General features: G+C 33.6%; 1 long non-coding RNA gene across 1 annotated transcript; it reads left to right on the top strand.

The window, feature by feature from the left end:
- Nucleotides 1–7,479: 7,479 nt before the first annotated feature.
- LOC120216449 lies at nucleotides 7,480–24,361 on the top strand. The gene is made up of 3 exons (XR_005525056.1): nucleotides 7,480–7,489; nucleotides 7,882–7,898; nucleotides 24,243–24,361. It is a non-coding gene; the product is annotated as an uncharacterized LOC120216449 (long non-coding RNA).
- The last annotated feature ends 1,041 nt before the right edge of the window (nucleotides 24,362–25,402 follow it).

Here is a 25,402-nt window from a genome sequence, read left to right as displayed (position 1 = left end):
TGCAAAACTAAATCGTAATAAAACCAACACTCAAGCACGAACCAACAATCACTTAGAACCAGGAATAAAAACACAAAAGGCAGAGAAATCAACGATCTCACCATGCTAGAAGAGAGACCCAATCAATCGAGTAGCAAAATAGGGGATGAAATCCAACGAACCCTAATCCCCAAAAAAGCCAGGTCAGAGCCGACCAATTCCTTGTTCAAAGAACAAAAAATTGTGTTGGGCTTTGGAGATCTTGAGAGAAGCAGTCGTAGGAGAGCGAAAAACAACGAGAGCGGCGGTGGAGGCGGCCACCACAACCCAGACGACGACCCTTCTTTTTTTTTTTCTCTTTCTTTCTTTCGAACTACTGCTACCTTTAAGCAAATGTAATCATTTAATTCCGATAATTAAGTTGCAATTAACTTTCGACTGATAAATTTATTTTATTTTGTAGATATAATTTATATTGCAACTAAAAAATTAAAAGTAATTCAAACACGATTAAAAAATATTGCAAATATATCAAGATGAAGACCAAAAAATTGTTTATATAGTTCGATTAAATGATCTACCTTTGTGAGACCTTTCTCTAAGTACATTATAGTACAAATTTTGTTAAGCAATACAATCTAATCAATTACAATTAAACAATTTATACCATTGTATTCACTCTCTCAATTCCTTAAGCCTTTGCTATAGATGGTTAAATACTCTCAATAGTTTGTAGAATAAATCTTGTCAATAATAGAATTGAAAAATCTCTCAAAAGATAATAATTGTGTTCATAATATTAACCTCAATTCGACACATACGAAGAAATTAACCTATCCATTGGATATACGTGAAGCTTTTTGTAAAAGGTTGATGAAGTTCTCGAGTAGTACCTAAAATAATCATCTTGATTTGACAAATTTTAAATCGCTTGATTTTCTTATATTTTGAAAGTCTTGGACGTGAAACATATACCTTTTAGACGAGCTAAATTTTCGTTAATCTTTCGATAAATCTCCGTGATACTAATAATAAACTATTTTCATAAATATCCCTAAAAATCTCTTCATAAAGTCAAAAGTTAAACATTAAAGCACTTCTTAAATGCTATAGTTTCCTTTCGCAATTTAAACTCTTATATTTATTGTACATTTAGACGTTCAATATCATATCTAAATCAATAACATAAAATAGTTCAAATATTTTAGAAATAGTTGGCAAGACAAACAATATATATATATATATTTTATTTAATTATTAGTATCTTATTTATTGATTGGTTAATCTAAATTAGATATTATAAAAAAATTATGGACAACCTTTTTTTTAATCAAAGTGGAAGTCGCCTAGATAAGACTAGGTTTTACAGTAGGGTGGACAATAAAGGTCTCTCAAGAAGATGCTGCAAATATATTCAGGGAAGTGTAGCTGGGAAGCGCAAGTTTGGCGATAGCATCTGCTGGGAAATTTTCTTCACGTGGTGTCCAAACAATGGTAGTCGACCACGATCTACGCCGGAGTCGGTTAATAGCTCTCACCAAAGGAGTTGCGGTAGATGCCGCGTTGCGATCTTGAAGAAGCTGAGTTGCTTGCAGACAATCAGATTGCACAATAAGGGATCGAAAGCCAAGAGTTCATGCTACTTGGAGTCCAATTTGAACAGCCCAGAGCTCTGCTGAAAGACAATCCATAGCTCCGATTGTTTTATTAAAACCAAGTAACCAGTTACCAGAGCTGTCACGCAAGATGCCACCTGCAGAACTATAACCAGAGTTCGCCAAAGATGCACCATCAACATTCAGACAAGTGTAGCCTAGGTTAGGTCTATTCCATTGAATGGAAACCGCAGTGGATGGTCGAGTAGGGGACGCCGTGAGAATGAAATGGATATAACGTGCCCAAGAGAGGCCACGATTGTAAGTACTTCTGCATGGACAACCTTTTTAATCTAATTTGGTACACTTATAACATCGGAATTTAAACTATGATCATATCTAAGAGATTAAATGTGTCGTCTTATTAGACTCATTTATTGTTAGTTGAACGAATAAAATATTAAAATTATTAACTAATTTTTTCTTATTAATTTATTAATCATGCGGCAGATTTTGAGTTGTCAAATGTATCTTCCAGCAAACAATTACCTGATTCAAAATAATTTAAAATTATTGATAACCTTAACAAATTTTATTGTGAAAATATAAAATTGGAGGATGGATTTTGTTTTATTTTTTCCTTTATTGAACCCGTTAAGTTCCCCCTAAATTTAATCGTTTTTATTTTTAATATTTGTAATTTGTTACGTGATTATTATTTTTCCCAATAGAATAGAGATATAAGTATAGTATATCATAACAATATACAGACTAATTCTTTCTGTACAAAGATTTTATTTTAAAGGTAAAAATATCGTATTGAGCATTCGACCAAAATATACGTACCCTTTATGAGATTATCCCTTTTACATACAAAGTCTTCGAAAATGACATATAAGCAAACAAATTATACTAATAAGCAGCTGCAATAGCTTTAAACTAAATTAATATTATTAAATTGTATTTAGACGCATACAAAATCTAAGGTCTATACTAGTTGATATACAGTGAAAACTTTCTATAATTCAACAATGAGGATTGATGTGATTTCTATTTGCTAGGTGAAGCTTATGATCTAGGTGTTATTTGAGTCCTTTAGGAGACCACCAATTAATATGCGATCGGAAGATGCAGAGACTGCGACGTCAATGTCGATGCATATGGTCTCTTTTTGTGATTTTTTTTCCTATTGGGTTTCTATAATGTAATATTCAAATTGTAAGACTAGAACTGTCTGCACGTTAAGTACGTACATGTTATAATTTAAGGGTAAACTATGTAAATGGTCACTAATTTTTTATTAAATATTTTTATTGAAGTTTCAAAAATAACAAATTAATCACTCGTCGTTAATTAAAAACTTACTTAGCCTGTTAATCGCTGATGTGGCAATCTTTTTGTCTGCTTTTTTTCATCTAGCTTTCTCTTCCTTAAGTCTCCATCTCAGATCTTTCTTTTATGCTAGTCTACTACACGCCATGCTCCGTCTCTCCCTTCTACAACACCGTCTCCACCATCTAGGTAATAAAGTTTTGACAGTGAGTATTGGATTTTTCTCTCTGAGCACTGAATCTCAAAAAGACGTGCTCTCTCAGGATTTCAAAGTTACATAGGTGGCTAGGAATAAAAAATGAAAGAAAAAAAATTGGTCGTGTCTTTGCAGATTGCATCTGTAGAAAGATGAGGATGGCTTCAGTTGCCAAGCTTTTTGTCATCGGACATTCGAATTAGCGGTTACTCGTAAAGGCATGACGGAAAACATTGTCAATCTCATATTTGCCACACAAAACACAACTAGTTCGGTTCTCACCTGGTACTTTTATAGTTTCTCCAAGCATCCTTGCATTGAAGCTAAAATCAGAGATGAAACATCTGAAAGTAGCCCGCAAGAACTGAATAAATTACTTATGGAAGAATTGTACTGCATAAAATATATATTATATAAAGGATTAATTCATTATAATGATGTATGCAGTTCCATAATAATAAGGAAAGCAAATATGCATACGCGCTCCATGATACATACATACCTGTTGGCTGCTGATAATCTGATGCAACAACCGGTGATGCTGATACATTGCTTGGTATACGCTTAGACAGCAGGTCTACGGTAGGAAATTGTGGGAGGTTGAGGACTACCTTTTTAACTTTTCTAGTTCGTTGTCTAGATTTGTTTGATGCAAACGCATATAATAATTAATGAGTAATTACAAGTATCATACTTGAGAATAAACTAAAGTATTGAAGATTAACTCACTGAAGAATGCCCAGCTCCATACATGTTTCGTACTGTAAAGTGAGAAAGAGCAAAAGTAGTTTCTTTCTCTTATTGACGTGCGTTTACTACGGTCCATCTCTTCAAAGCACGTTTAGATTCAAAGCACGTTTAGATTCCTTGTAATGGCAAAAATTCCAAGTTAGTAATTCGGGTCAACCCGAGACCCATAAATTGAACCAAAGGACCCATTAGAATGGTTGGACTTAATTAAGTTGAGAGTGGGCTTGAGTTGGGCCCAAGGGTTAGTGGTGATTTAGTTGATTTTAGAAGCAGAGGGACTAAAAGAGCAAATTACCCATTTTTATTTCAAAAGTTGAAAACCTCTTCGTTATTATATGTTTTACTTGAACCACACTCCCTAAAAATCTCACCAAACCCTCATCCTTTCATCTCATCTTTCTCATCTTCTCCTTCCTCCTTCTAGTGAAGATTTCAAGCTTAGTTGAGTTTAGTTAAGGTAAGCATGATAATCTACAATATAAGAGCTTTAATTTAAGCCTCATTTCTCAAGTTTTACACTTAGTTTCCAAAAATGGGTTTTTGGGGTGTTTAAGAGAATTTATGGATTCTAAGTTGTTTTTTATATATTCAAGTTCTTGGAAGTGTCATTATCTTTAATCTAACCACCTAGTAAGTTTAGTAATTCATTTTCTTACTTTTGATTAGTGAAAGCTCAAGAGCAAAGGGAAAAAGAGAAATTGTCGCTTGAGTGATTTGAGGGCTTTTCTAGCAACCAAAGAAGCAAGGAAATACACTCACAACTTCCTTGTACAATTTGTGAGTCATTTAAAGTGTTTTATAGCTATAAAGTTGAGTTGAGTCATGATGAGTTATTTTTATGGTAGATTACATGATTTAGAGTTATAACATGTTTTAAAGTCTTATTTATGACCCTCTATGATCACATAAGACATTAATAATAATTGGGAACCTCAAAATAGCAAAGTGGGCGAGTTTGAGTGTAAAATTTGATCATAAGTAAGGCCATTTTGAGCAAGAGGTATCGTTACTATAAGAATAATGTAACATCCCGAAATCCGGGTCAGTGACTAAAATAAATTTTTTTGAAATTTGGATATCAATTTAGGAAAAATTGGAAGGTTTAAGGATTTTAATAAGAATATTTCAATATTGGATAAAGGGTAAATATGAAATGATTATAAGGTTATATTGGTAATTTGGCTTGGAGGATATTTTTATCTCCCTTATTTAGGAAGATAACACGTGGGGATGGGGAGAGTTTTCTGGAAAGCTTATTTCTTCTTCTTCCTTCTTCACGTTGGCTTCCATTGTTAAAGGTAAGTTTGATTTTAGTTGTTGATTTCTTGAATATTAAGTAGGTTTTGATTATTGGGTGTTATATAAGCTTAAGTAAAGCTTATATAAGCTTAAAACACCAAGAGGAGAGAATTAGAAAGGAATTTCTATTAAGAGTTTAGAAATGAACTTTTGTTATAGAAAGGTTTTTGAAGTTCTAAGGATGGATTTGACTTGTCAAAGGGTTAATTAAGAAGTTAGAGGTGATAGAATTGAATTAAGAACACATGAAAAATTTGATGAAATTCTTTGATTCAAGAATTATGGTGAATTATGAGAGATGGTGAAGTGTTATAGTGTTATAAGAAGGTTTACGTATGTATAGATAAGTTTTAAGGCATAAGGAGGGGTTAATAAGTAAAATTTGAGGACAAAGTAAGAATTTCGGGCTCAAAATGTAATTTCTGGGTTGTGTGCATCGATGCATCTTCAATGTGTATCGATGCACTCTCAAATAAATAAACATCGAATGCAATTAGTGCATCAATTCATAAGGAGTACATCGATGCACCCCCTTAAGATTAAAACATCGAAGGTGATTTGTGTATCGATGCATGGATAGTGCATCGATGCACATGTTAAGGGATACATCGATACACTATAGAATGTACCGATGCACTTCAATGGGAAATGGAATAAATCTTTCTTTCAGTCTAAGAAGTGATAGATTATAGTATATCAATTGGATACTGATAGTATAAATATATGATTGTGTAGACATCGATCGGAAGCAAAGTTCAGATAGGTGGTCAGAGTTAGATACGCAAGAAAATGCAAGAGCTTGGTAGTGTTATTGGAAACCAGGTGAGTACATGATATTAAATGTATGTTATGTATAGGGAATTAAGACTTGCGATGAGTTTAATTCCGTTATTATGTGATTAGGGGTACTGAAGCATAAACATGTAGTGATATGGTACTAAATGTATTGTATATGAGTAAATGCATATGTTTAATTGATTAAATGAATCTTTATATGTGAACTATGTAAATGTATGTATGTGTGATAATAGGTTATGTGATTCCATGAGATGAAATATAAGTGAAAATGATATGACTTATATGTGTTATACTATAATGTTACATGATATGCTATGTATGCTAAATAAGTGATGTGAATACATGTTAATGTAATAAGCTAGGTTAACTTTTATAACTGAATGAAGGGATTGCATGAGAATATGTATATGCAAACATGTGTTATGAGATAAGAATCATGACTATGAGCTATGTGAAAAAGAATACAAGTAAAGGTGAAAAACTATGTGATAAGTGAATGTGAATTACATGGAAATATTATATGTGAAAGTGAACTATGTGCCTACGTGAATATGTGAAAAGATATAAAAGGTAATGCCTATGTCATGTGTTCTGAGAGCTAGGTATAGTTGGCATGCCAAGAGTCGAGATTCAGTGGTCCTTCGGGACAGAGTGGTCCTTCGGGACATAGTGGTCCTACGGGACAAATTTCTATGCGCCCCTAGTGGGATTTATACGAGCTGTGGTCACAGCATTGTGCACAACTTCTATGTACTCACATACCTTAAGTTCTCAATAGTGTGCATGGGCTTTGAAAAGAAAACATAATTTGATATAATGATAGTGTTTCTCGTGAAATGATACATGTGATACGTGATATGTATAAGCGATAAGTTAGGATCATATGATAATAAGAGTAACAAGTACATATATGTAATGGTGATATGAGATGTTATATGGTTATGTATGATATGATCATAGTGATTATTCATGTATTGTTGTGTTTTGAAGTTATATTATATGTTTATGTTGAATATATGCTCATATGATGAAATTGAATTAATGACAAGGAAATAAGTAAGGATAAACATATAAGTGATGGGTTCAATAGGTATATAAGTATAATGTGTATTATATAAGATGTTCATGCGTTTGTTAGTTTAATTTATGCATTTACATGTCTCACTAAGTATATGGCTTAGCGTGTAAGTGTCATACACGTAGGTGTGGTTAAGCCAGAAGATCAAGCTTCTGACCCGTAAAGCAACATATCTCCGCGCAAAGTTTAGATCAGAAATATTTTGTAAAGTATGTCTTGTCATATAATTTAATATGTTGGCATGTAACTAAGTCATTAAATATGTACGCTCTGATGGAGTCTGTTAAGGTTTTAAACATATTTATGTAAATGAACTACTTTATAGAATAGAAGTTTTAAATTTTTTATGGTTTTTATAAAAGTATATGCTTTGACTGGTCAATGTGATACTTTGGACTCGTATCCGGGTCGGGTACGGGTTGGGGGTGTTACAAATAATACCAATATTATTCTTCCATCAGTGTAATATTTCTTAAGTTATAGAGGGAGTATCGATACTCAGAGAGTAAGTATCGGTACTGGGGCATTTTGAAAACATTGAAGTCAAATTTGGTATCGATACCCTGGTTAGTATCGGTACCTGAGTTTTGAAGTATTAATACTATTATAGGGTATTGATACTATCATTTCCTTATCAGTTGAAAATAAAGTAGAGTATTGATACCTAAGAGAGGTATTGATACCTAAGAGAGGTATCGATACTAAGGGATACTGATAGGGCCAGTATCCCCTCGTATATTTTTTGACATAAATTTTTAGGGGATTGTAAAAATGAAATGAGATTCCCAAAAATCTATAATTACTCTCAAATAAGACTACAAATGAAAACAATCATAATGCTAAATTACACTTAGAAATGAGATCAGTTAGGGTGATATAAAACTTTCATTGATTTATGCTCAGGAAACGATCAGAACACCCTAGTTCCTTTAGTAAAGATAACAATGTCGATGTATAGAATCGGTTTGAATATCATTAGGTAGTGCGCGAGGCACTTTAAACTGACTAAAGGTCTGACACCCGCAAATGGTGGGTTAGTCGAAGTGTTGTATCGATGTAGAGATTACGAGCTACATACTTCGTAGATTAGAGGGGTGTATGAGCTTCAAGATACAGAACCCTCAACCGCACCATGATGTCTACCATAGAGTAGAGAGTGAGTATACAAGTATACTCACTGATGCATGAGATCTGATAGCTTGAGCTTTTATCTGATGCACTTTTAGTATGCTTTAGTTGTTAGTGTGACATTGGGCTAGGTAGCTCAGTGTTTGGAATTTGTTTCCTTATACAGATTAGTAGAGGAGCAGTTGAAGAGCCTTTTGTTCAGCCTTGATCCAGACCAAGAATCATAGCATAATACGTCTCTAGTTCTTCTTTAGAGGGCATGTATTTTGTAAACATTGTTTTGTATATTCGAGTCGTAACTTATTTTCAATAATGGTCTGTATTTTGAGATTTATTTATTTTAGGGAGCTCCTAATGTAAACCATTTTATTTAAATTGTGATTGATTTATTATATCATGAGTATTACAAATGATTATTTTAAATTGAGTAAGTAAAGAAAATTTTTTGTTAGCCACTTTGGTGGTTTCGTCTAGCATTCTAATGGTCAACTACGTGTCGTATATGTTTAAAGTGTTACATTCCTAGCCTCCTATGTAGCTTCAAAAGCTTGGGAGATAACTTCTTTTCGAGATTGGTGCTCATAGAGAAAAATCGAATACTCATTGTCAAAACTTTATTACCCAGATGGTGGGATAGGGTGTAGAAAGATGAGACGGTGCATGGCGAGTAATAGACTACAGAAAAGAAAGATTTGAGATGGAGATTTAAGGAAGAGAAACTAGATGAAACAAAGTAGACAAAAAGGTTGCCACGTCAGTGATTAACGAGCCAGGTAAGTTTTTCATCACCAAAGTCAATGAACATTAATCGACGAATGATCTATTTATTATAAACTGATAATATTAATGATCAATTTATTACTTTTGAAATTTTAGAGGAGAAAATAAAAACTTACATAAACATTAATGACCATGTAACGTAGTTTATCCATAACTTAATGTACACGATTTAAAAACATTTGACGCTATATTTGAATTTATATTTAACGTTTACACACTAATAGGAGAGAGAGAGAGAAAATTTATTGATGTAATATAATATTTTAAAAGTTTAATTACAATTATTTAAAATATAAATATTATTTAAAGTTTTGACGCACTTACTTTTTTTCCTGTCAAAAGACGCATTAATGTTTAAAGAAATAAAGAGTGTAACAGTGGGGAAAACCTAGAAAGGGAAAATGACAAATAAAAACATAAAATCTGAAAAAGACAATCTTTTAATTTGCAATTTTGGTGCGTTTCTCAATGACTGTTCTGTAAGAATGAATTGGAGCACGGAAAACTAAACAGAGAAACGAACACCCACACAAATTTTGGCGAATTTTCCGAAAAATCACCTTAATATTTTTTTATTCTATGTCAGACATCGTTCTGACTTAATTTTTTAATTTAACACTTTTTGTAGAAAGACGCATCTTATGTCTCGCCTTACGCCACGTGTCGGTAAGGCGCACTCCTGAAGTTCGTCTTGTGAAATGTGTAAAAATTCGATTGTTAATTTTTAAATACTTTTGAAATAGTACCTAATATGTAATTACTTTTTAGGGTGATATTTGTATAAAAACGTCAACTTTATTTATTATTCTTTTGTAAATTATTTTATAACTCGATAAATTTTAATCTCTACATAAATTACACAATACATATAATCTAATATAGGAAACTTTAAGGGTAAGTATTTTAAAATATAAATAATTTTATAAAGTTTTATAACTAGTATTTCTTTTTCAAGATGATGATGATGATGATAAATATTTTATAATTTAAAAAATTATAAATTTTATATATTTTTGAAAAAAAATTGACTTTTAATTCTTTTTTATTGTCTTTTTATTGATTTTTAAAAAAGTGAATAATAATTCATTTGATCTATCAATTTTAATTAAAAGTTTATTTTAATATTTTAATATTTTTAAACATTAATATTAAAAGTCATAATATTATTGTTAGAAAATAATATCACACAAAAATAATCATAAAGTTGACGTTTTCTTGAATTTTATTCACATTTAATTCTTTTTTATTGTATTTTTATTGATTTTAAAAAAAGTTAATAATAATTCATTTGATCTATCAATTGTAATTAAAAGTATAAAAATACAATAAAAAAGATTAAAAGTGAATAAAATTCAATACAAAAAGAATATAATTTTTTTCAAAAATATATAAATTTATAATTTTTTAAATTATAAAATATTTATTATCATCATCATAATATTAAAAAAGAAATACTAGTTATAAAACTTTTATAAATTATCATATTTTAAATACTTACCTCAAAGTTTTTTCCTATACTAGATTATACTTATTATTTAATTTTATGCAAAAATCAAAATTTATCGAGTTATAAATAACTTGTAAAAGAATATTTAAAGATTTAAATGTAGAAAAAAAAATCACACATAAAAAATAATTAAATAAATAAAGTTGACGTTTTTACGTAAATATTACTCTAAAAAATTAATTACATATTAGGCATCATTTTAAAAATATTTACAAAAGTAGCACCTATGTTTTTTACACATTTCACAAGGTGCGCTTCATGGGGCGCAACTTACCCCACGTGACGCTATATCAGCATAAGGCGTGCCTCTGAAATGCGCCTTTCCACAAAAAATATTAGATCAAAAAATAAAGTCTGAACGGTGTCTGACATAAATAAAAAAGGTTAAGGTGATTTTTCGAAAAATTCACCGCAAATTTTTTTCCCTACAAAAAAAGCCATCCCTAAAAAGTTTTTTTTTTAATTTAAAAAACAAACAAATAAAGCCCGGACAGACCCTCATTTTGCTCTATTGTATGTTTTTGGGTCAATTTCAACCATTTCTCTCTTTGGGTCCCTCTACAAAAACAAGCACTTTCAAGTCCACCATCTGTAACTCTGACCACTCTCGCACTGAATCTTCCATTGTTTCTACAAAAAATTTATTTACTTTATTATTTTTGAAATTATTCGGGGGTTAAAGATGAGTTCAAGCTCGGATTTGGTGAGTTTTATTGAATCGGTATTGGGAGTGTCGTTTGGCGATTCGGTAACGAATTTTATTATAGTGATCGCCACGACGTCGTTAGCGGAGATTCTGGGGCCTTGACGTTTCTTTGGAAAAAAATCAGCTTCTGAACGGAGTCGTGATTTGAAACCGTTGGTAGCTACTAAGCCTGTTTTTCACTCAAGGATGATGAAGATGATGGCGCCGCTATCGCTACTACCAAAACTAAAGTTACCGTTTTCTACAGTACCCAGACGGGAACGGCAGAGGGATTTGCTAAGGTAAATGAATTTTGCAACTGCAAAGTTCTGATTTTGATTGTCGTGTATGGTGATGGATTGATTTTTAAAATGCAAGACTTTTTGGCTGTTGACTACTTGAGTGGACTGATGCCTTTTTGTTGATTGAAAATCGAAGATAACTGATGTCAATACTGTTAATTAGCTTTAATTTTAAATTTTTAGTTACCTATTCGTTGTGGAACATTGGGTTGTTTTATAACACGTACAGATCTGGATAATGAAGTAGCTAAGAGATTATGAAAATGATTTCTTTCAAAGTTAATTTCTTATTAAGAAATTTAGGGGTAAAGCCAATATTTGAAGTTTATTGCCCCTCTTGTACGGTTTCAAACATTTTTGGGAATGTAACTGATTTTTTAGTTGTATCAAATTTATTATTCATAGGCAATTTACTGGAAGTATGGATTTACTAAGTTTTCGTGTCTGTAGCTTTCTGTCACTCAGAGCTTAAATAAATCGGGACTTGGCTATAGATAAAACATGTCATCGATAGTTCTTGATGGTATTGCTAATTGTCGCTAATTTGGCTACATGGGAGTGTTTTATTTTTCCCCTCCTTTTCTGTTAGTCGGTGTTACACTGGGCAACAAATCGATGTGTGCTTGGCACATTGTAATGAATCATTGGAAGAGTCGCCTGTTTTGATTTGAATGTTCTTTTTTTATGAGAATTTCGTAATTGCAGGCTTTAGCAGAAGATCAAGGCAAGATATGAGAAAGCAGCTGTCAAAGTTGTTGACCTGGTAATGTATACGGAACTATTTTGCTACTTCGTTTTCTTACTTGACAAAATGGTCTAGTAAATACTGTTACGTCCATTAAATTGTGTCTTTTCATGTTAGGTTGTTACGATGTGGATGATGAACAATATGGAGAGAAACTCAAAAAGGAGACTTTAGCCTTTTTCATGGTGGCCATGTAAGATATATTCTTTTTTCTACCGACGCTATTCTTGGTTTTTTTTGTTTTGGCATTATATTAAGTATGGGCCTTGGGGTATTTAATACAGTTGAGTATGATTGTAGTTATGGTGACGGGGAGCAAACCGATAACGCTGCGAGATTCTATAAATGGTTTACTGAGGTTGGTTGATACCAAAAAAGAACATTCAAATCTAAACTTTGTATTATGCCAACTTTGCCATTTTTTTATTTAACACTCGTAACTACACTATTTTATTATACTTAAGGGTGTTACATTTAATGGTATCAAAGCTAAGGTTTAGTCGATTATAGGCATAAACCTGAGTCTAGAGTGTCTTTAGATGTGTACATGCCAACATAGTAGTGATAACTTCTTATATGATAGTAATAAGTATGATGCTATGCTAATAGAGTTATTTGATTATATTTTATTAGATGTCCAGAAAAGATAGCTCTCGGTGAAGCGGGAGATGATAGATTAGCTGAGAGTATAATTCACCTGTCCTGGCTAGGCAAAGTGAAGTACTGACACCTTTTGGAATGCATGTACAAGACCAAGATGTCTTTTTCAGGACGTTGGACGCAATCTTGATGTGTTTCCAACCTCCTGCCTCCTCAACGCAGAGAATGAACGTGGTAAAGGAGTTAAAGGATTTGGAGCTCCTGAATTCAAAGGTGAAGCCGAGGAAGGTCCAATTGTTGCGGACCTTTGGCTCAACGATGTGAAGATAATGTTAGAGGGACTCTATTATTCTGATATAGAAAAGTTAGACGAAGTAGTCTCCTTGCTGCGTGGGCAAGCGAGAATTTGGTGGAAGAATGTCACTTTGAGGATGTCAAGTGATCATATAACCTGGTATTTGTTCTTAGAAGAGTTTAAGCACAAGTATATAGGAGATCAGTTCATCAGGCAAATGAAACAAGAATTTTTTAATCTGAAGCAGATGAACGCACTATGTATGAGTATGAGTGTGAATTTAACAAGTTAAGTCGTTTTGCGGCGGAGTTGATTCCAACTGAGAAAGATGTGTGTGAATGGTTTGCAAAGGGTTCGCGCCCAAGATTGAAGGAGATATTAATTGTGTTGAACTTGTCTTCGTTCCAAGAGGTAGCGAATCATGCAAATGCTCTTGAGAGAGCTCAGAATGACTTTGGGGAACATAAAACTCAATCTTCTAAACGAATTGGGGCTTCGTCGAGTTTTGCACCCTGCACCCCTGAGAGAGAGAGATTTTGATTTTCAATCTTAAGCACCATCAAAGTCGATGGCATCTTCCATTAAAGAACCAAATCAGATTAGAGTTAGACAGACTCAATCTGGAGGGTCTGGTGATAAGCGCATAGCATAGTCAAATTATACAATGTCATATATGTGGAAGAAGTCATAGTGGAATTGTAGAGTGGTCAATGGAGCCTGGAGAACAAGACATTACATGAAATTGTCCGTTGAGGGCCGGAGAGCCTGTACATTTGGAGCGATATGCTTCGATCTCAGAAGGACGGGGTAGAGGTAGAAATTAAATAGAATCTTCTACTAAACAGGAAATACGCTCCACGACTAGAGTATATAATCTTAAGATCAATAAAGATTGTGATGATCCAGAGACAATAGCAGTATCTTTATAGTGTATAGTAAATGTGTTATGATATTGGTTGATCTGAGCTTGCATGTCCATATATGAGTAGTGAATGGGTAAGAAATTGAGAATTTAGTTAGAAGTCATTTGTAGTAGTATTGAAGTGACAAATCTATTAAGGCACATTACTCAAGTAAACAAGATATGTTGGAGGTGTTCCATTCGGATTCAGGGAATTGAATTATTTGTTAATCTAATGAAGTTATTTTTCAAGGGATTGGAAGTAATATTGGAAATGGACTAGTTATATAGTTAGCATGCAAATGACGATTGTAAATTAAAAGAGGTACAACTAATCAGCTTAGACGGATTGGAAATCTAATCAGCTTAGACGGATTGGAAATGTTAGTGTTAGAGGACAGATGTTATGAGGAAAAATATTAAAGAGCAGTGATGGGAATATGGTTGAGGAAGAGTTTAAGAATGTGTATATTCGTGATTAGTTTAAAAGATAAAGGTAGATGAAATGTTTGAATGTGATCTAGAAAATTGTATTAATATAAGTAAGAATAAAGGTTTGATAAGTTAAGGAATGAAGGATAAGTTATTTTAACTGGAAAGAATATCTATAGACGGTTGGATAAAGGGTTACATTTGGCTTTAAAGAATTGGGTTGAATAATAAGTAATGTGATGGTTCGAGTAATAGAGTTAAGGATTGATATATTAACGGAAGTTAAGGATTACCAGAAAGTTTAAGACATAGAAAGGGATCATATTTTGTGATTGGAATAAGGATTTACAAAGGAAAGTTTGTGCAAATAGTATTAACTATTGAAATTATGAAATTTCGATAAGGGTTTTGTTTAAGGATAATTATAAGTGATGAAAGGAGTACGGGAGCATAGGAAAAATATATGATCTATGAGACAAGGAGATAGTGATTATAAAGGATTAAATAGATAAGGAATTAAATGAAAAATGGTGTAAAGTGTGAACTATAAGTTTTGATATGGAAGTAAGGAAATGATAGATAGTGTTGTGGGAAGATGGTTTGATTTTTAAAAATATATATATATATATGTTTTCACCAACTATGATGAAGAGTAAAGGTTATAGTCAGGAAGATAAGGATTTAGTTATACGTATTAAGGAAGTTAAATATAATTGAAGGAATGTTTTCTCTCGTTCAGATAGTAAAGGGCATGTCTGTTATGTTTAAATGATATGGATTATAAGAAAGGTAATGGAAGTCAGGTTATAATAACTAGAAGAGATCAATTAAAGAAGTATTATGTGATATGAATAGGAAGTGTGTAGACAATAGCTTAATCTATTAGTACAGTGAAAATTGAGGACGAATTTTCTTAAAGGAGGGGAGATTGTAACATCCTTAATGTGGTTAGGGACTAAATTGAAATATTTCAGAACTTGTTGATCAAGTAGATAAATTGAAAAGTTCAGGGACCTATATGGTAAATTTTGTATAGGATTAAATAGAAAAGAATGAAATATAAGGGTAAAATGGTCATTTGGTAGGAAAGATAATTTAATTGAGAGAGGATATATATACATATATATGGTTCCACGTGTAGAGGGGAAGGAAAATATCAAGTCTCCAGAGCATTCTTTCTTCTTCCTTCTTCCAGTCGTGAGTTCAAGCTTGATAAGATGAGTTTTCTGATTAGCTAATTTCTTGTTGAATTTAAGTTTGAGTTATGATCATAAATGAACTAGCCTAAGGAAGCTTAAGTTGTCTTAAAAAAATGATGATGAAGTAGAGAGATTAAAATTAGGAGCAATTGAATGAATTTTGGAATAGAGTTCATAATAAGAATTGGAGATTAAATTTGACTTGTCAATGAATAAATTAAGAGATACGAGTGTTAGAATGGATTTAGAACATGTTGAGAAATTGATTTAATTCTTGAATTTTTAGGGATTGATATGATTTTGAGGTTTTAAGATGTAATAATGGTATTAGGTGGTTTAAGTAGGTATGTAAGTTTGAGGATATGAAAGGGATGGAAATAAGGCACAATTTGAGTTAAGTTGAGTTATTTTCGTGCATTAAATGGGAATTCTGGTTAGGAATGTATCGATACACTAAAGAGTGTACCGATACCTACCTTAAATAAAAGATGAAATAACATTTCTTTTAGTTTAAGGAATGAATATAGAGTCTATCAATTCGAATATTGATATGGATCCATGTATTATTGTGTAATATATAACGTAATCTCGTTCTGGAACAATCGATGATTAAGATCGATTCAAAAGTAACAAGGTTAAGGTGAATGCATAGAGATATAGTTCAAAGGAATTATGACTTGTGATAAGTCTATTCCTATAATTAGTAGTTATAGCATAGTCATTATGAACATGCATACATGATGGTTACCATAATATATGCATAAGTCATATACGTTATATATATATATAGTTTATAGTATTGTTAAATGTTATATAATTCATATGAATAGATTAAAGTACATATGTTATATGATACGAAATAGATAATTATATTACATATGCTCTGTGATAAAAGTAAGACATATGTGAATACATGAGTAAGATATGAACATGAATGTGAATAACAATAATGCCCATGTTATGAGAGCTAGGGGTATAGTTGGCATGCCAAGAGTCGAGGGTTTCATAGGTCCTTCGGGACATACACAGAGGTCCTTTGGACAAATTTCACATGCCCCTAGTGGGACCCATACGAGTGTGGTGACAATATAGTGCACAACATCAATTACTCACATACCTTAAGTTCTCAGGAATATACATGAGCCTATAAAAGATATCAAATGTATTTACATGCATATGTTACTATTATTATTGTTTATACTGTATCATAGTGTGACATGATTTATTATTATGATTATTACATGAGTAAGTACTTGCATGTTCATATTCATAGAAAATGCATTATTATATTATTCTATGCCTCAATAAGTCTATGACTTAGCGTGTAAGTGATTTACACATAGGTACCGAAAAGCAAGAGGATCAACCTAGGATTGGCGGAGCAGCATATCTTCACTCAAGGATTGATCAGAAGTAAATTAATAGTATGTTTTTGTTGAGTTAAAAGTTTTGGCATGTACAAAAGGGTAATAATGCTCTGATCGATTTGTAATGTGTCGAACTCAGTTATCTAAATATGGTTTTTGTGTTAATTAAAGTTTAAAGTTTCGTATAGTTTTATAAATGTACAAGTTTTGAAAAGTCAATGTGGCACCTCGACTCGTATTCGGATGGGGTACGGGTTGGGGGTTTTATAATTTTATTCAGAAGTATATGGGCAGGCTACTCGATGAATAATGACATCTTTAGCTAAAACAGAAGAAAGACTCATATACTCACCACCCCAATCACTTTAAACAACTTTGACACACACCAAACTAAGTCAACATCATTTTCTAAAACTGTTTAAAAACAGCCACAACTTGTGACCTATCTGTTAGAAGTATACCCAAGAATGCCTTGAATATGCATCTACAAATGACAAATAGTAGCGATAACATTAGACATTGCATGGGTCAGTCCCCAAATATCAGTGAACACAAGCTGAAACGGTTCAGTATATAAACGTAGTAGAATTAACAAAAGGCAATTTATGGCTTTACCAATGCAACAAGCTTCACACATGTTATTCATATCCTTAGAAAGCATATTACATCAAGTGTTTTACAAACATTAGTAACAATGTTATACGTTACATATCCTAATCGACGATGCCAAAGTCTGAAACTATTTGCAGTAACAGTTGAATGAGCAGCAATACTTCTACCAGTACCTGAAACTTAATCTCCCGAGAAAATATACAAACCACCCTCAACACGACCACGTAGTAGAATATCCTTAGTAGAAACATCACGAACACAACATCCATGAACATGAAACTCAAAGTACACTCCATTGTCCCTAGCAAACTTGGATGCCGAGAGAAGATTTTGTGTTATTCTAGGCACATGAAGCAGATCATTTAGCAACAACGATCTGGTTGATGTTTCTAAGGTGGCATCACCAATTCTATTAGCATGTAAAGAAAGACCATCACCAACTATAAGCTTACTTGGGACATAACGCTCTACTCAATGAGTGATATTACCTGACTTTGGTGTTGCATGATGAGTGGCACCCGAATCCACCACCCATTTATCTTGAACTGGTCCAGAAGACAAATGTTCAAGAGAAGTACCTTTTGTCCCCGACTGAGATCGATAATTATTCAAACAACATTCACAACCATTATTATCATAAGATACATATTAGCTCTTATGAGTCACTCATGTACTGAGATTGACTGATATTGGAAGACACATATGAAAATTCTCATCATATTGATGCCAGCACCGATCAACAAGATAACATGACTTCTCACACAGCTGACATTGAACTCGCGACCTTCTAATCCTCGACCACTCCTGCCACTAGATCTCTCACCAGAATACGTAGGCTGATGAGATCGATGATAATACGAGTATGAGTGCGAGCCATCCTTAGCAGGCTCGAGGCCACGAGCAATATTCGCACTTGCCAAGACTACCTCTTCTTGAGCAGCACAACCCTACTAACTGCGTTTCAGCATCAATGGGATGTACACACTTTTTCTAAGGGAAGAGACTCTCCACTAGTAGTGATCACTGCCATGAAGGGTTGATACTCCCGAGGTAACCCTTTTTAAAATGCTTGCTACCTGACCAACTGTGGGAACAACACTGCCACAAGATGCCAAAGCATCACACGTTTCTTGACTCGAGACAAATACACCCGTATACTATCTTCACCTTTCTTGAGAGACTGCAGCTTGCAATGCAAATTCATAACTGATGTCGATGATGTGGTGGCAAAGATTATAAGTATTCCAGCAGAAGCAGTCTTTACTCCAACAAACTGAAAAGTAAATGATTATTAATAGTGGACAATAACCAAGAAGCCAACACATTGTCTTAGGCTACAAAGTCCTCATAATCTTCATTCGGAATCATTGCACCATTTTCATCCGCAACCAACTCAGGTGGAGGCTTTATCGCACCAGTAAGCAGTCGTTCAAGACGATGATTATGAACGATAAGTAGTACTTATTGTTTCCACAGCAAAAAATTCATCTCATCGAGCACCACATTAATCTTCTTGTTTGTAAACATCTTTATTCTGCTGGATGAGGAAACACTTCACCAAACGACATAAATCAAGCAACAAAAGCACAAGAAATGTCACCAAGATTTTGGCGATTGATACCATATGAGAAATCAACAACTTTGTAAACTTTCAGAAAGTATATACAAGCATACATTTACGAGAGTTTGCATGTGTTTTATACAGCTTACAATGATAAGCTAATTGTTGCTAACTACACTAACAATATCAAGTATCAAACTAACAACCTTACTGCTAACTAACATCAAGAACTCATCCAGCTTCAACCACCCGAGCACACTACAATAACTGCACCTAGTTGTACCTCAGCTATACTTAACACAATATCCATGTCCTCGGTAAACATCACTGAGCTTCGATGTTCCTACAATAATAGTTTTACTTTAAGTGACAAGTAGATGAATAGAGAACTTAAAGCGGAGTAAAGTGGAATTTATCGGTTTCTGCAACTCATAATTATGTCTTTCGCCATTAAAGTCAGGGATGCTGGAATCCATTGTTCCTTGCATGGAATGCTTAACATTTACATTATGTGCAAGATTAATAAAATGGATTTATAACTCTATAGACATATAAAGTAGGATATGGAATAGAGAATTGATAATAATCAACAGATAAAGTGATACCTTCACTTTCAGTTGATGAACAAGATCAACCTTCTATGCCTCAAGTTGTCGAGACAAGCTACTAACTTTCACTACCTTTTCCTTTAGATCTCTTATTTTCGATCACTCTTTCTTTATCTCACAATGAACACCTTCAAAGAAGGGACGGTAAATTATTAATTGACACAAATAAAAACAAGATCCATGTTAACTACCATTATAACAAAGCAAAAGGTGTAGCAAATCAATTAGTTAAAAAATGGAAATGGAACTATTAGCATGCAAATTTTCTATTTGGAAATATGCATTACCTTGAGGTTGATGCTAATTGAATAGATATTTCATAATATGTTTTGCATCGGCAAGAGACCGGACATGATTCCATCGTCTCTTCCATTGAAAATACGTCCACATTCTTCAGCTTCAGGCAGCTGTGAAGCCATAGAGACCAAAGTGTTAGATGTAGCAGCAACATAGTATCAAATTACGGTTACGGATTTGTTGCGAATGCGGTTGCGGTGTCGCGGTTGCGGATGTCGTGGACGTTATGTAACGTGTTGTGGCTGCCGCAGACGTGATATCTTCCTTAAAAATCACAATACGTCTAAAATATTATTTATACATTTTATAGTTATCTTTTAATACACTAATATTAATATACTTTTAATATTTTTTTGAAAATAAAAATTTATTAAAACGAATATAAACCATAGAATTGTTATCATATTGGATAATTAGTAATAACAATTTTAATATTAATGAATAACATATAAACAATATCACTAAAATCATATCAAATTTTTTATATTGTAACATAAAAATGATCATTTTACATAACATAAAAAAGGAAAAAAATGCATAACTACAAATATAAAAATTATATCATACAGTTCACCACCAAAATGAATGGCGTAACGAATCTAAAGCATTTTCATTTTCGTTATTGTCTGGTTTTGATTCCTTTATATTCCATGTGAAGAAGACACATTATGTGCATTATAAGATGCATCATTGGTAAGAAACATGTTGTATGATAAAATTTTAAAGAAAATAGAGTAGATAAAATTTTAGAGTTTCATAGTAAATAGATAAAATACATATATTATTATAGTATTATAAAGTGAATTCCTCTCTTTTACAAAATTTATACAATAATAAATAAACATGTAATAAAAAGACACTTAATGTTAATATAAAAATTTAATTTAAAATTAATCATGTCAATTTTAGATATAAGAAAAATTCAATTTAAATTTAAATTTTAATAAATAATTTAATTAATTCAAACTTAAGTAAGTAATTTTAAACATAACTATTACGATATTATTAATGATATATATTCATAATCCAGTTTTAAGAATTAAATTAGAACAATTCATTTATGTAATTTTATATTTCAGATAATTTAAAGTTTGTGTTCTTATATCCTTCCAATCATCACTTTAATCTTGACTTTTGTAACCAAATCAATTCTTCATTCTTGTACAGGTCCCATAATTATTTTTTCGCTTCCACTAGTGACTTCAAAGGAACCGAAGAATGACCTTGCTGAATAGCCAGATTCATCTCCTGGATTGATTTCTCAAGACTAGAAATTCTTCCAGGTAACTCTAAATGCTTCTTCCCTGACCATTTCTTCACCGCAAGCTTCACTCCTTTGAGCAAATTAGAGATAAGCTTTTTCTTCCCTTCTGTACGAAACTTAAGCAATTCCTCCTTCAACATCTCATTAAACCCTGCCTCCTCCATGACATAGTTAAACATCCTAAATGGTTTATGACCCCAATTCATTTCGCTATTTTCCAGTAATGTCGCATTTGATCGGAGACTAACCTCGGGAGTAGGTTTTGACTAACTTTAGGAAAAAGGGAAAAGAAATCTCTGATCCACCAGAAAACGATCAACTCTTACAAAGGTTGGAACTTCCATGTTGTTACACCATGTGAAACGTTCTCTAGAAAAAGGAAGGTTCACCAGATTCGCCTTGCAAACAAAATCATTGAAAACACCCAAGGAAAAAGAATTCACAGCTCCACTTATTTTCTTTTCCTGCGATAATACCGTGTTAAAGTCTCCGCCCAAACACAAAGGGCAATCAAGTTTCTCCAAAAAGAATAAAAGATCCCCAAAAAACTCCTCCTTTTCTGAATCCACACTCGGATTGTAAACGTTTATGAAACAACAATTACCAGATAAACATTCCAAAATGCCCGTGGTTGCCACAAATCTCCTATGAATGTATTTCGCCTGTGCTACAAACTCGTTCTCATTCTGCATGGAAATTAACCCGCCAGAGGAACCTATTACAGGAGACACTATCGAACCATGCAAAAGTTTCCCCCAATTATTCTTAAAATGAATAACTCACTACTTCAGTTTTTGATTCTTGTAAAAATATAAATGTAGGCCTTTTCTCGTCTGCAAAGCTCCTTACCGCTCTAGTTTAACCCTCCTACCCAAACCCCTAACATTCCAAGACATTAACGACCACTTACCCATTATCAACACTCCAGTACCTTATGGACCTACTCCAATTAACTTCCCCCATACAACTCCCTCTCCTTAGCCAAAAAAACGATTTTGCTCATAAATTCTTTCTTTCCTCCTCTAAACGTGACACTCAATAATTTACTTACATTCTAGCATTCTAACGCCTCTATCTCTCCATTCGACCTATTGGAGATAGACAAGAGGTTCCTTGACCATTGCAACTCTTAACTCCCCCTCCTTGATCTGGAATATACACGATCGTAGAAGCCACTCTCAGCTCTGTCGACAGACGCACACCTACCAGACTGTAGCCGCTGAGACGGTGAAACATGCCCATTCAGATTATCTGGTCGATGCTTTGCAACATTCTTCTCTACTGCAATGTTATCATTTTCTCTTAACAGTCCTAAATTATCATTATCAAGCCCGCACGCAATAGGGCTATCCAGGCTCCTATTGAGCCCATTATCCTGCACAAGAGAAGCATGGCCATACGAGAATCCATCCAAACGCCTCCCACTTTCACTTCCCCCATTAAAATCTCCCGACACAACCTGCTGGATGGGGCCACACCTTCATTAATTGACTCTTCCCTCGACAAGCCTGTGGAAGGAATTAATCTTGAGCCGCCATTATCATTAATACCCTGAGAAATCCCTGTGTTGCCACCTACCCGGGAGCTCCGAATCCAAGCCTCCACCCTATCTTGAGAATTCGACTCTGACTGTTCCGATGAGTCCTCATTCCAGGTATCTACTGACACATCTTCATCCACTACATCGGCTAGTTCAGGAAAGAAATCCTTGCTACATTCAACCTTAATTTTAATCACATACGTTCTCCCGTTCGTTTTAATAGTGATTTGGGATGGAACATCAAAGGGACTCTCGACCCTCAGAAGCAATTGTGCAACTCTACAATCCACCCTTAGGATATTTTCTTTTAATTTAGGGTTTAGGAGTAGCAACATCACTACTACAATCAACATCAATTGCACCAACATTTAAATAAGGAATGTTATCAATTTCCTTTTTTAAAACAGCAGCGCCATGGCACACATGAAACAATGTAAAAGAATTGCTATCAGAGCAGCAGAGTTATATATAAATATGGAGAGTTCACATTCTACAGATCTTACAATCATCCTACAATGAACTTGTGAATAAATATTGCATGTAACATTGTCTTAAAGAGAATATGAGTTATACTATCTAACCCATCCAACCAACATACACAAAAAAAGTGGAAGAAAAATCAACAAAATCCATACCTAATTGCATGTAGAAAAATAAGCTTCTACTGTAAGGAAACAATAAACCAAAACGCAAGCCATCCAAACAGGATTACATGTTTTCATGCTAGTGAAAGAAATGAGCATCAACTTGTTAAATACAACTAAGTCTTATCAAGTATGTTCGACCAAAACAAAGTTAGTAGTACGCCAAATTTTCGGAAGTGGATTACAACGAACAATCAATCTACTAATAGCCATAGCCACCAACTTGGAAACATTGGAGCTCATCGATAAGCCACCTTCACCCAACTGTGAGACCTCAATTTAAATTTGTAAAGATTGAAATCATACATAATCACTACGATTCAGTCATTTCATTATATCGCCTTAATCTTACCAAAAAGGAATGGTGATCATTAACCAGCAGCTTTTTCATAGCCTAATCAAACTTATTTAAAAAATAAAATAATAAATATAAAGTTGAAATTCATTCTTTTGATTTATAGGCGTACCGTGTTCGAGAATTTGGCATTTGAGAGTTCAGGGTTTTCCAAATTAGGGTTTTGACTTTGCTCAAGTATATATCAGTTGCCAATTCCAAATCCCGTCATCTTCCTTCAAGTCGATCACCTCGAGACCGTACTTCACAGGCGCGTAAGACGATTCAAGGTACTACTGGAGGAGGAGTTGGCAACCCGTTGAGTTGGAAATAGAAACTAAACGAGTTAAACGTCGATGAGAGATGCACTCGATCTTCCGATAAACACTGCCCTACTTTCATTGAGCCAATTAGAGTAAAACAACCCAGCTCGAACTCGAGGGAGGAAAAATATTGAAAAACGTGATGGTTTTGGGATTTAATCAATCACGCGAATGTTTGGAGATTGGCCAACACGATTCAGTAAGCTCACATAATTCAGCGTATTTGATTCTAACCTCTGAATGAAAACTGTGTTGAATGATTCAGCAAAACACTACTGAATGATTCGGCATTAAAGTACATTCTTAATGATTCAGAACAATTATCAAACAATATGTCACATTCAGAACTAATTCATACAGAGTCTTTGAATCATTCCGCGCTTAATCATTCTGATTTAATCAAAGAAACCCTAAATATATTTCTCCACGCGTACAGTTTGCTAAAATTATATAGGAGTTTAGTCTAACAGATAAAAGGATTTATATGCAGCTGACCCCTACGAAATTCTACTAAATTTCAAAGTTGCCCACAACTTTCCCTCTTACAATAAAAGGAAAACCTATGAGAACTGTTTGCGAAGGATCATTTCTTACAACTTGAGCAGCCAGATGGGATGTTTGCAGATCTTGATTCTAAGTCTTCAGTTGGTAACTGATAAGTGCCATGGAATTTCATGGCTTGATTGTTGTAAGAAATCTAATTTTACATCATAGCTTGATATGGGCGTTGCACTTCGACAACCGCAACTCGACAACAGCTTCTTTAACGCTTAAACAAAACAATCTAGCTTCTTTCTATGGCAAAAACCACTGCATGATTGGTTCTATCTCAACACTGATGGGGCCACGGGGACTGGGAGGGCGCATGGATAATGGGATTTTCCTGACTTATCGGAGCATCGGATTCGTTGCAAACACTACGCCTAGCTTGGAGAGCTTCTAAAGATTAAATGTGATTGCAAACAAATTGTTCAACTTGAGGAAGACGATGGTGCTACCCGCTCTTGCTGGTGCGTGCTATTTCGAGTCTTCGACGACGTGCATGGGTAAATGAGATCGTTTTAGTCCCTCATCAAAAAAAATGGTTGCTTATAAGATGGCGAAGCTAGTTGATCCTCGTCGTTTCCAGCAGATTAATACGAAAATGTTATAGATAAAACTGAGACATTGAAGGCCCTCCATACCGTATACTCGTTTATGTTTAACTCCTTGGGTTAAATTTCTCTTCAATTAAAGAAAAAAGAGACCTAC

This window comes from Hibiscus syriacus, unplaced genomic scaffold (genome assembly GCF_006381635.1).
Source record: "Hibiscus syriacus cultivar Baekdansim isolate YM2019G1 unplaced genomic scaffold, ASM638163v2 tig00110160_pilon, whole genome shotgun sequence".
NCBI classification, from domain to species: Eukaryota; Viridiplantae; Streptophyta; class Magnoliopsida; order Malvales; family Malvaceae; genus Hibiscus; species Hibiscus syriacus.
Note: the sequence above shows the minus strand (reverse complement) of the source record. Positions and strands in the feature narration are given on the sequence as shown.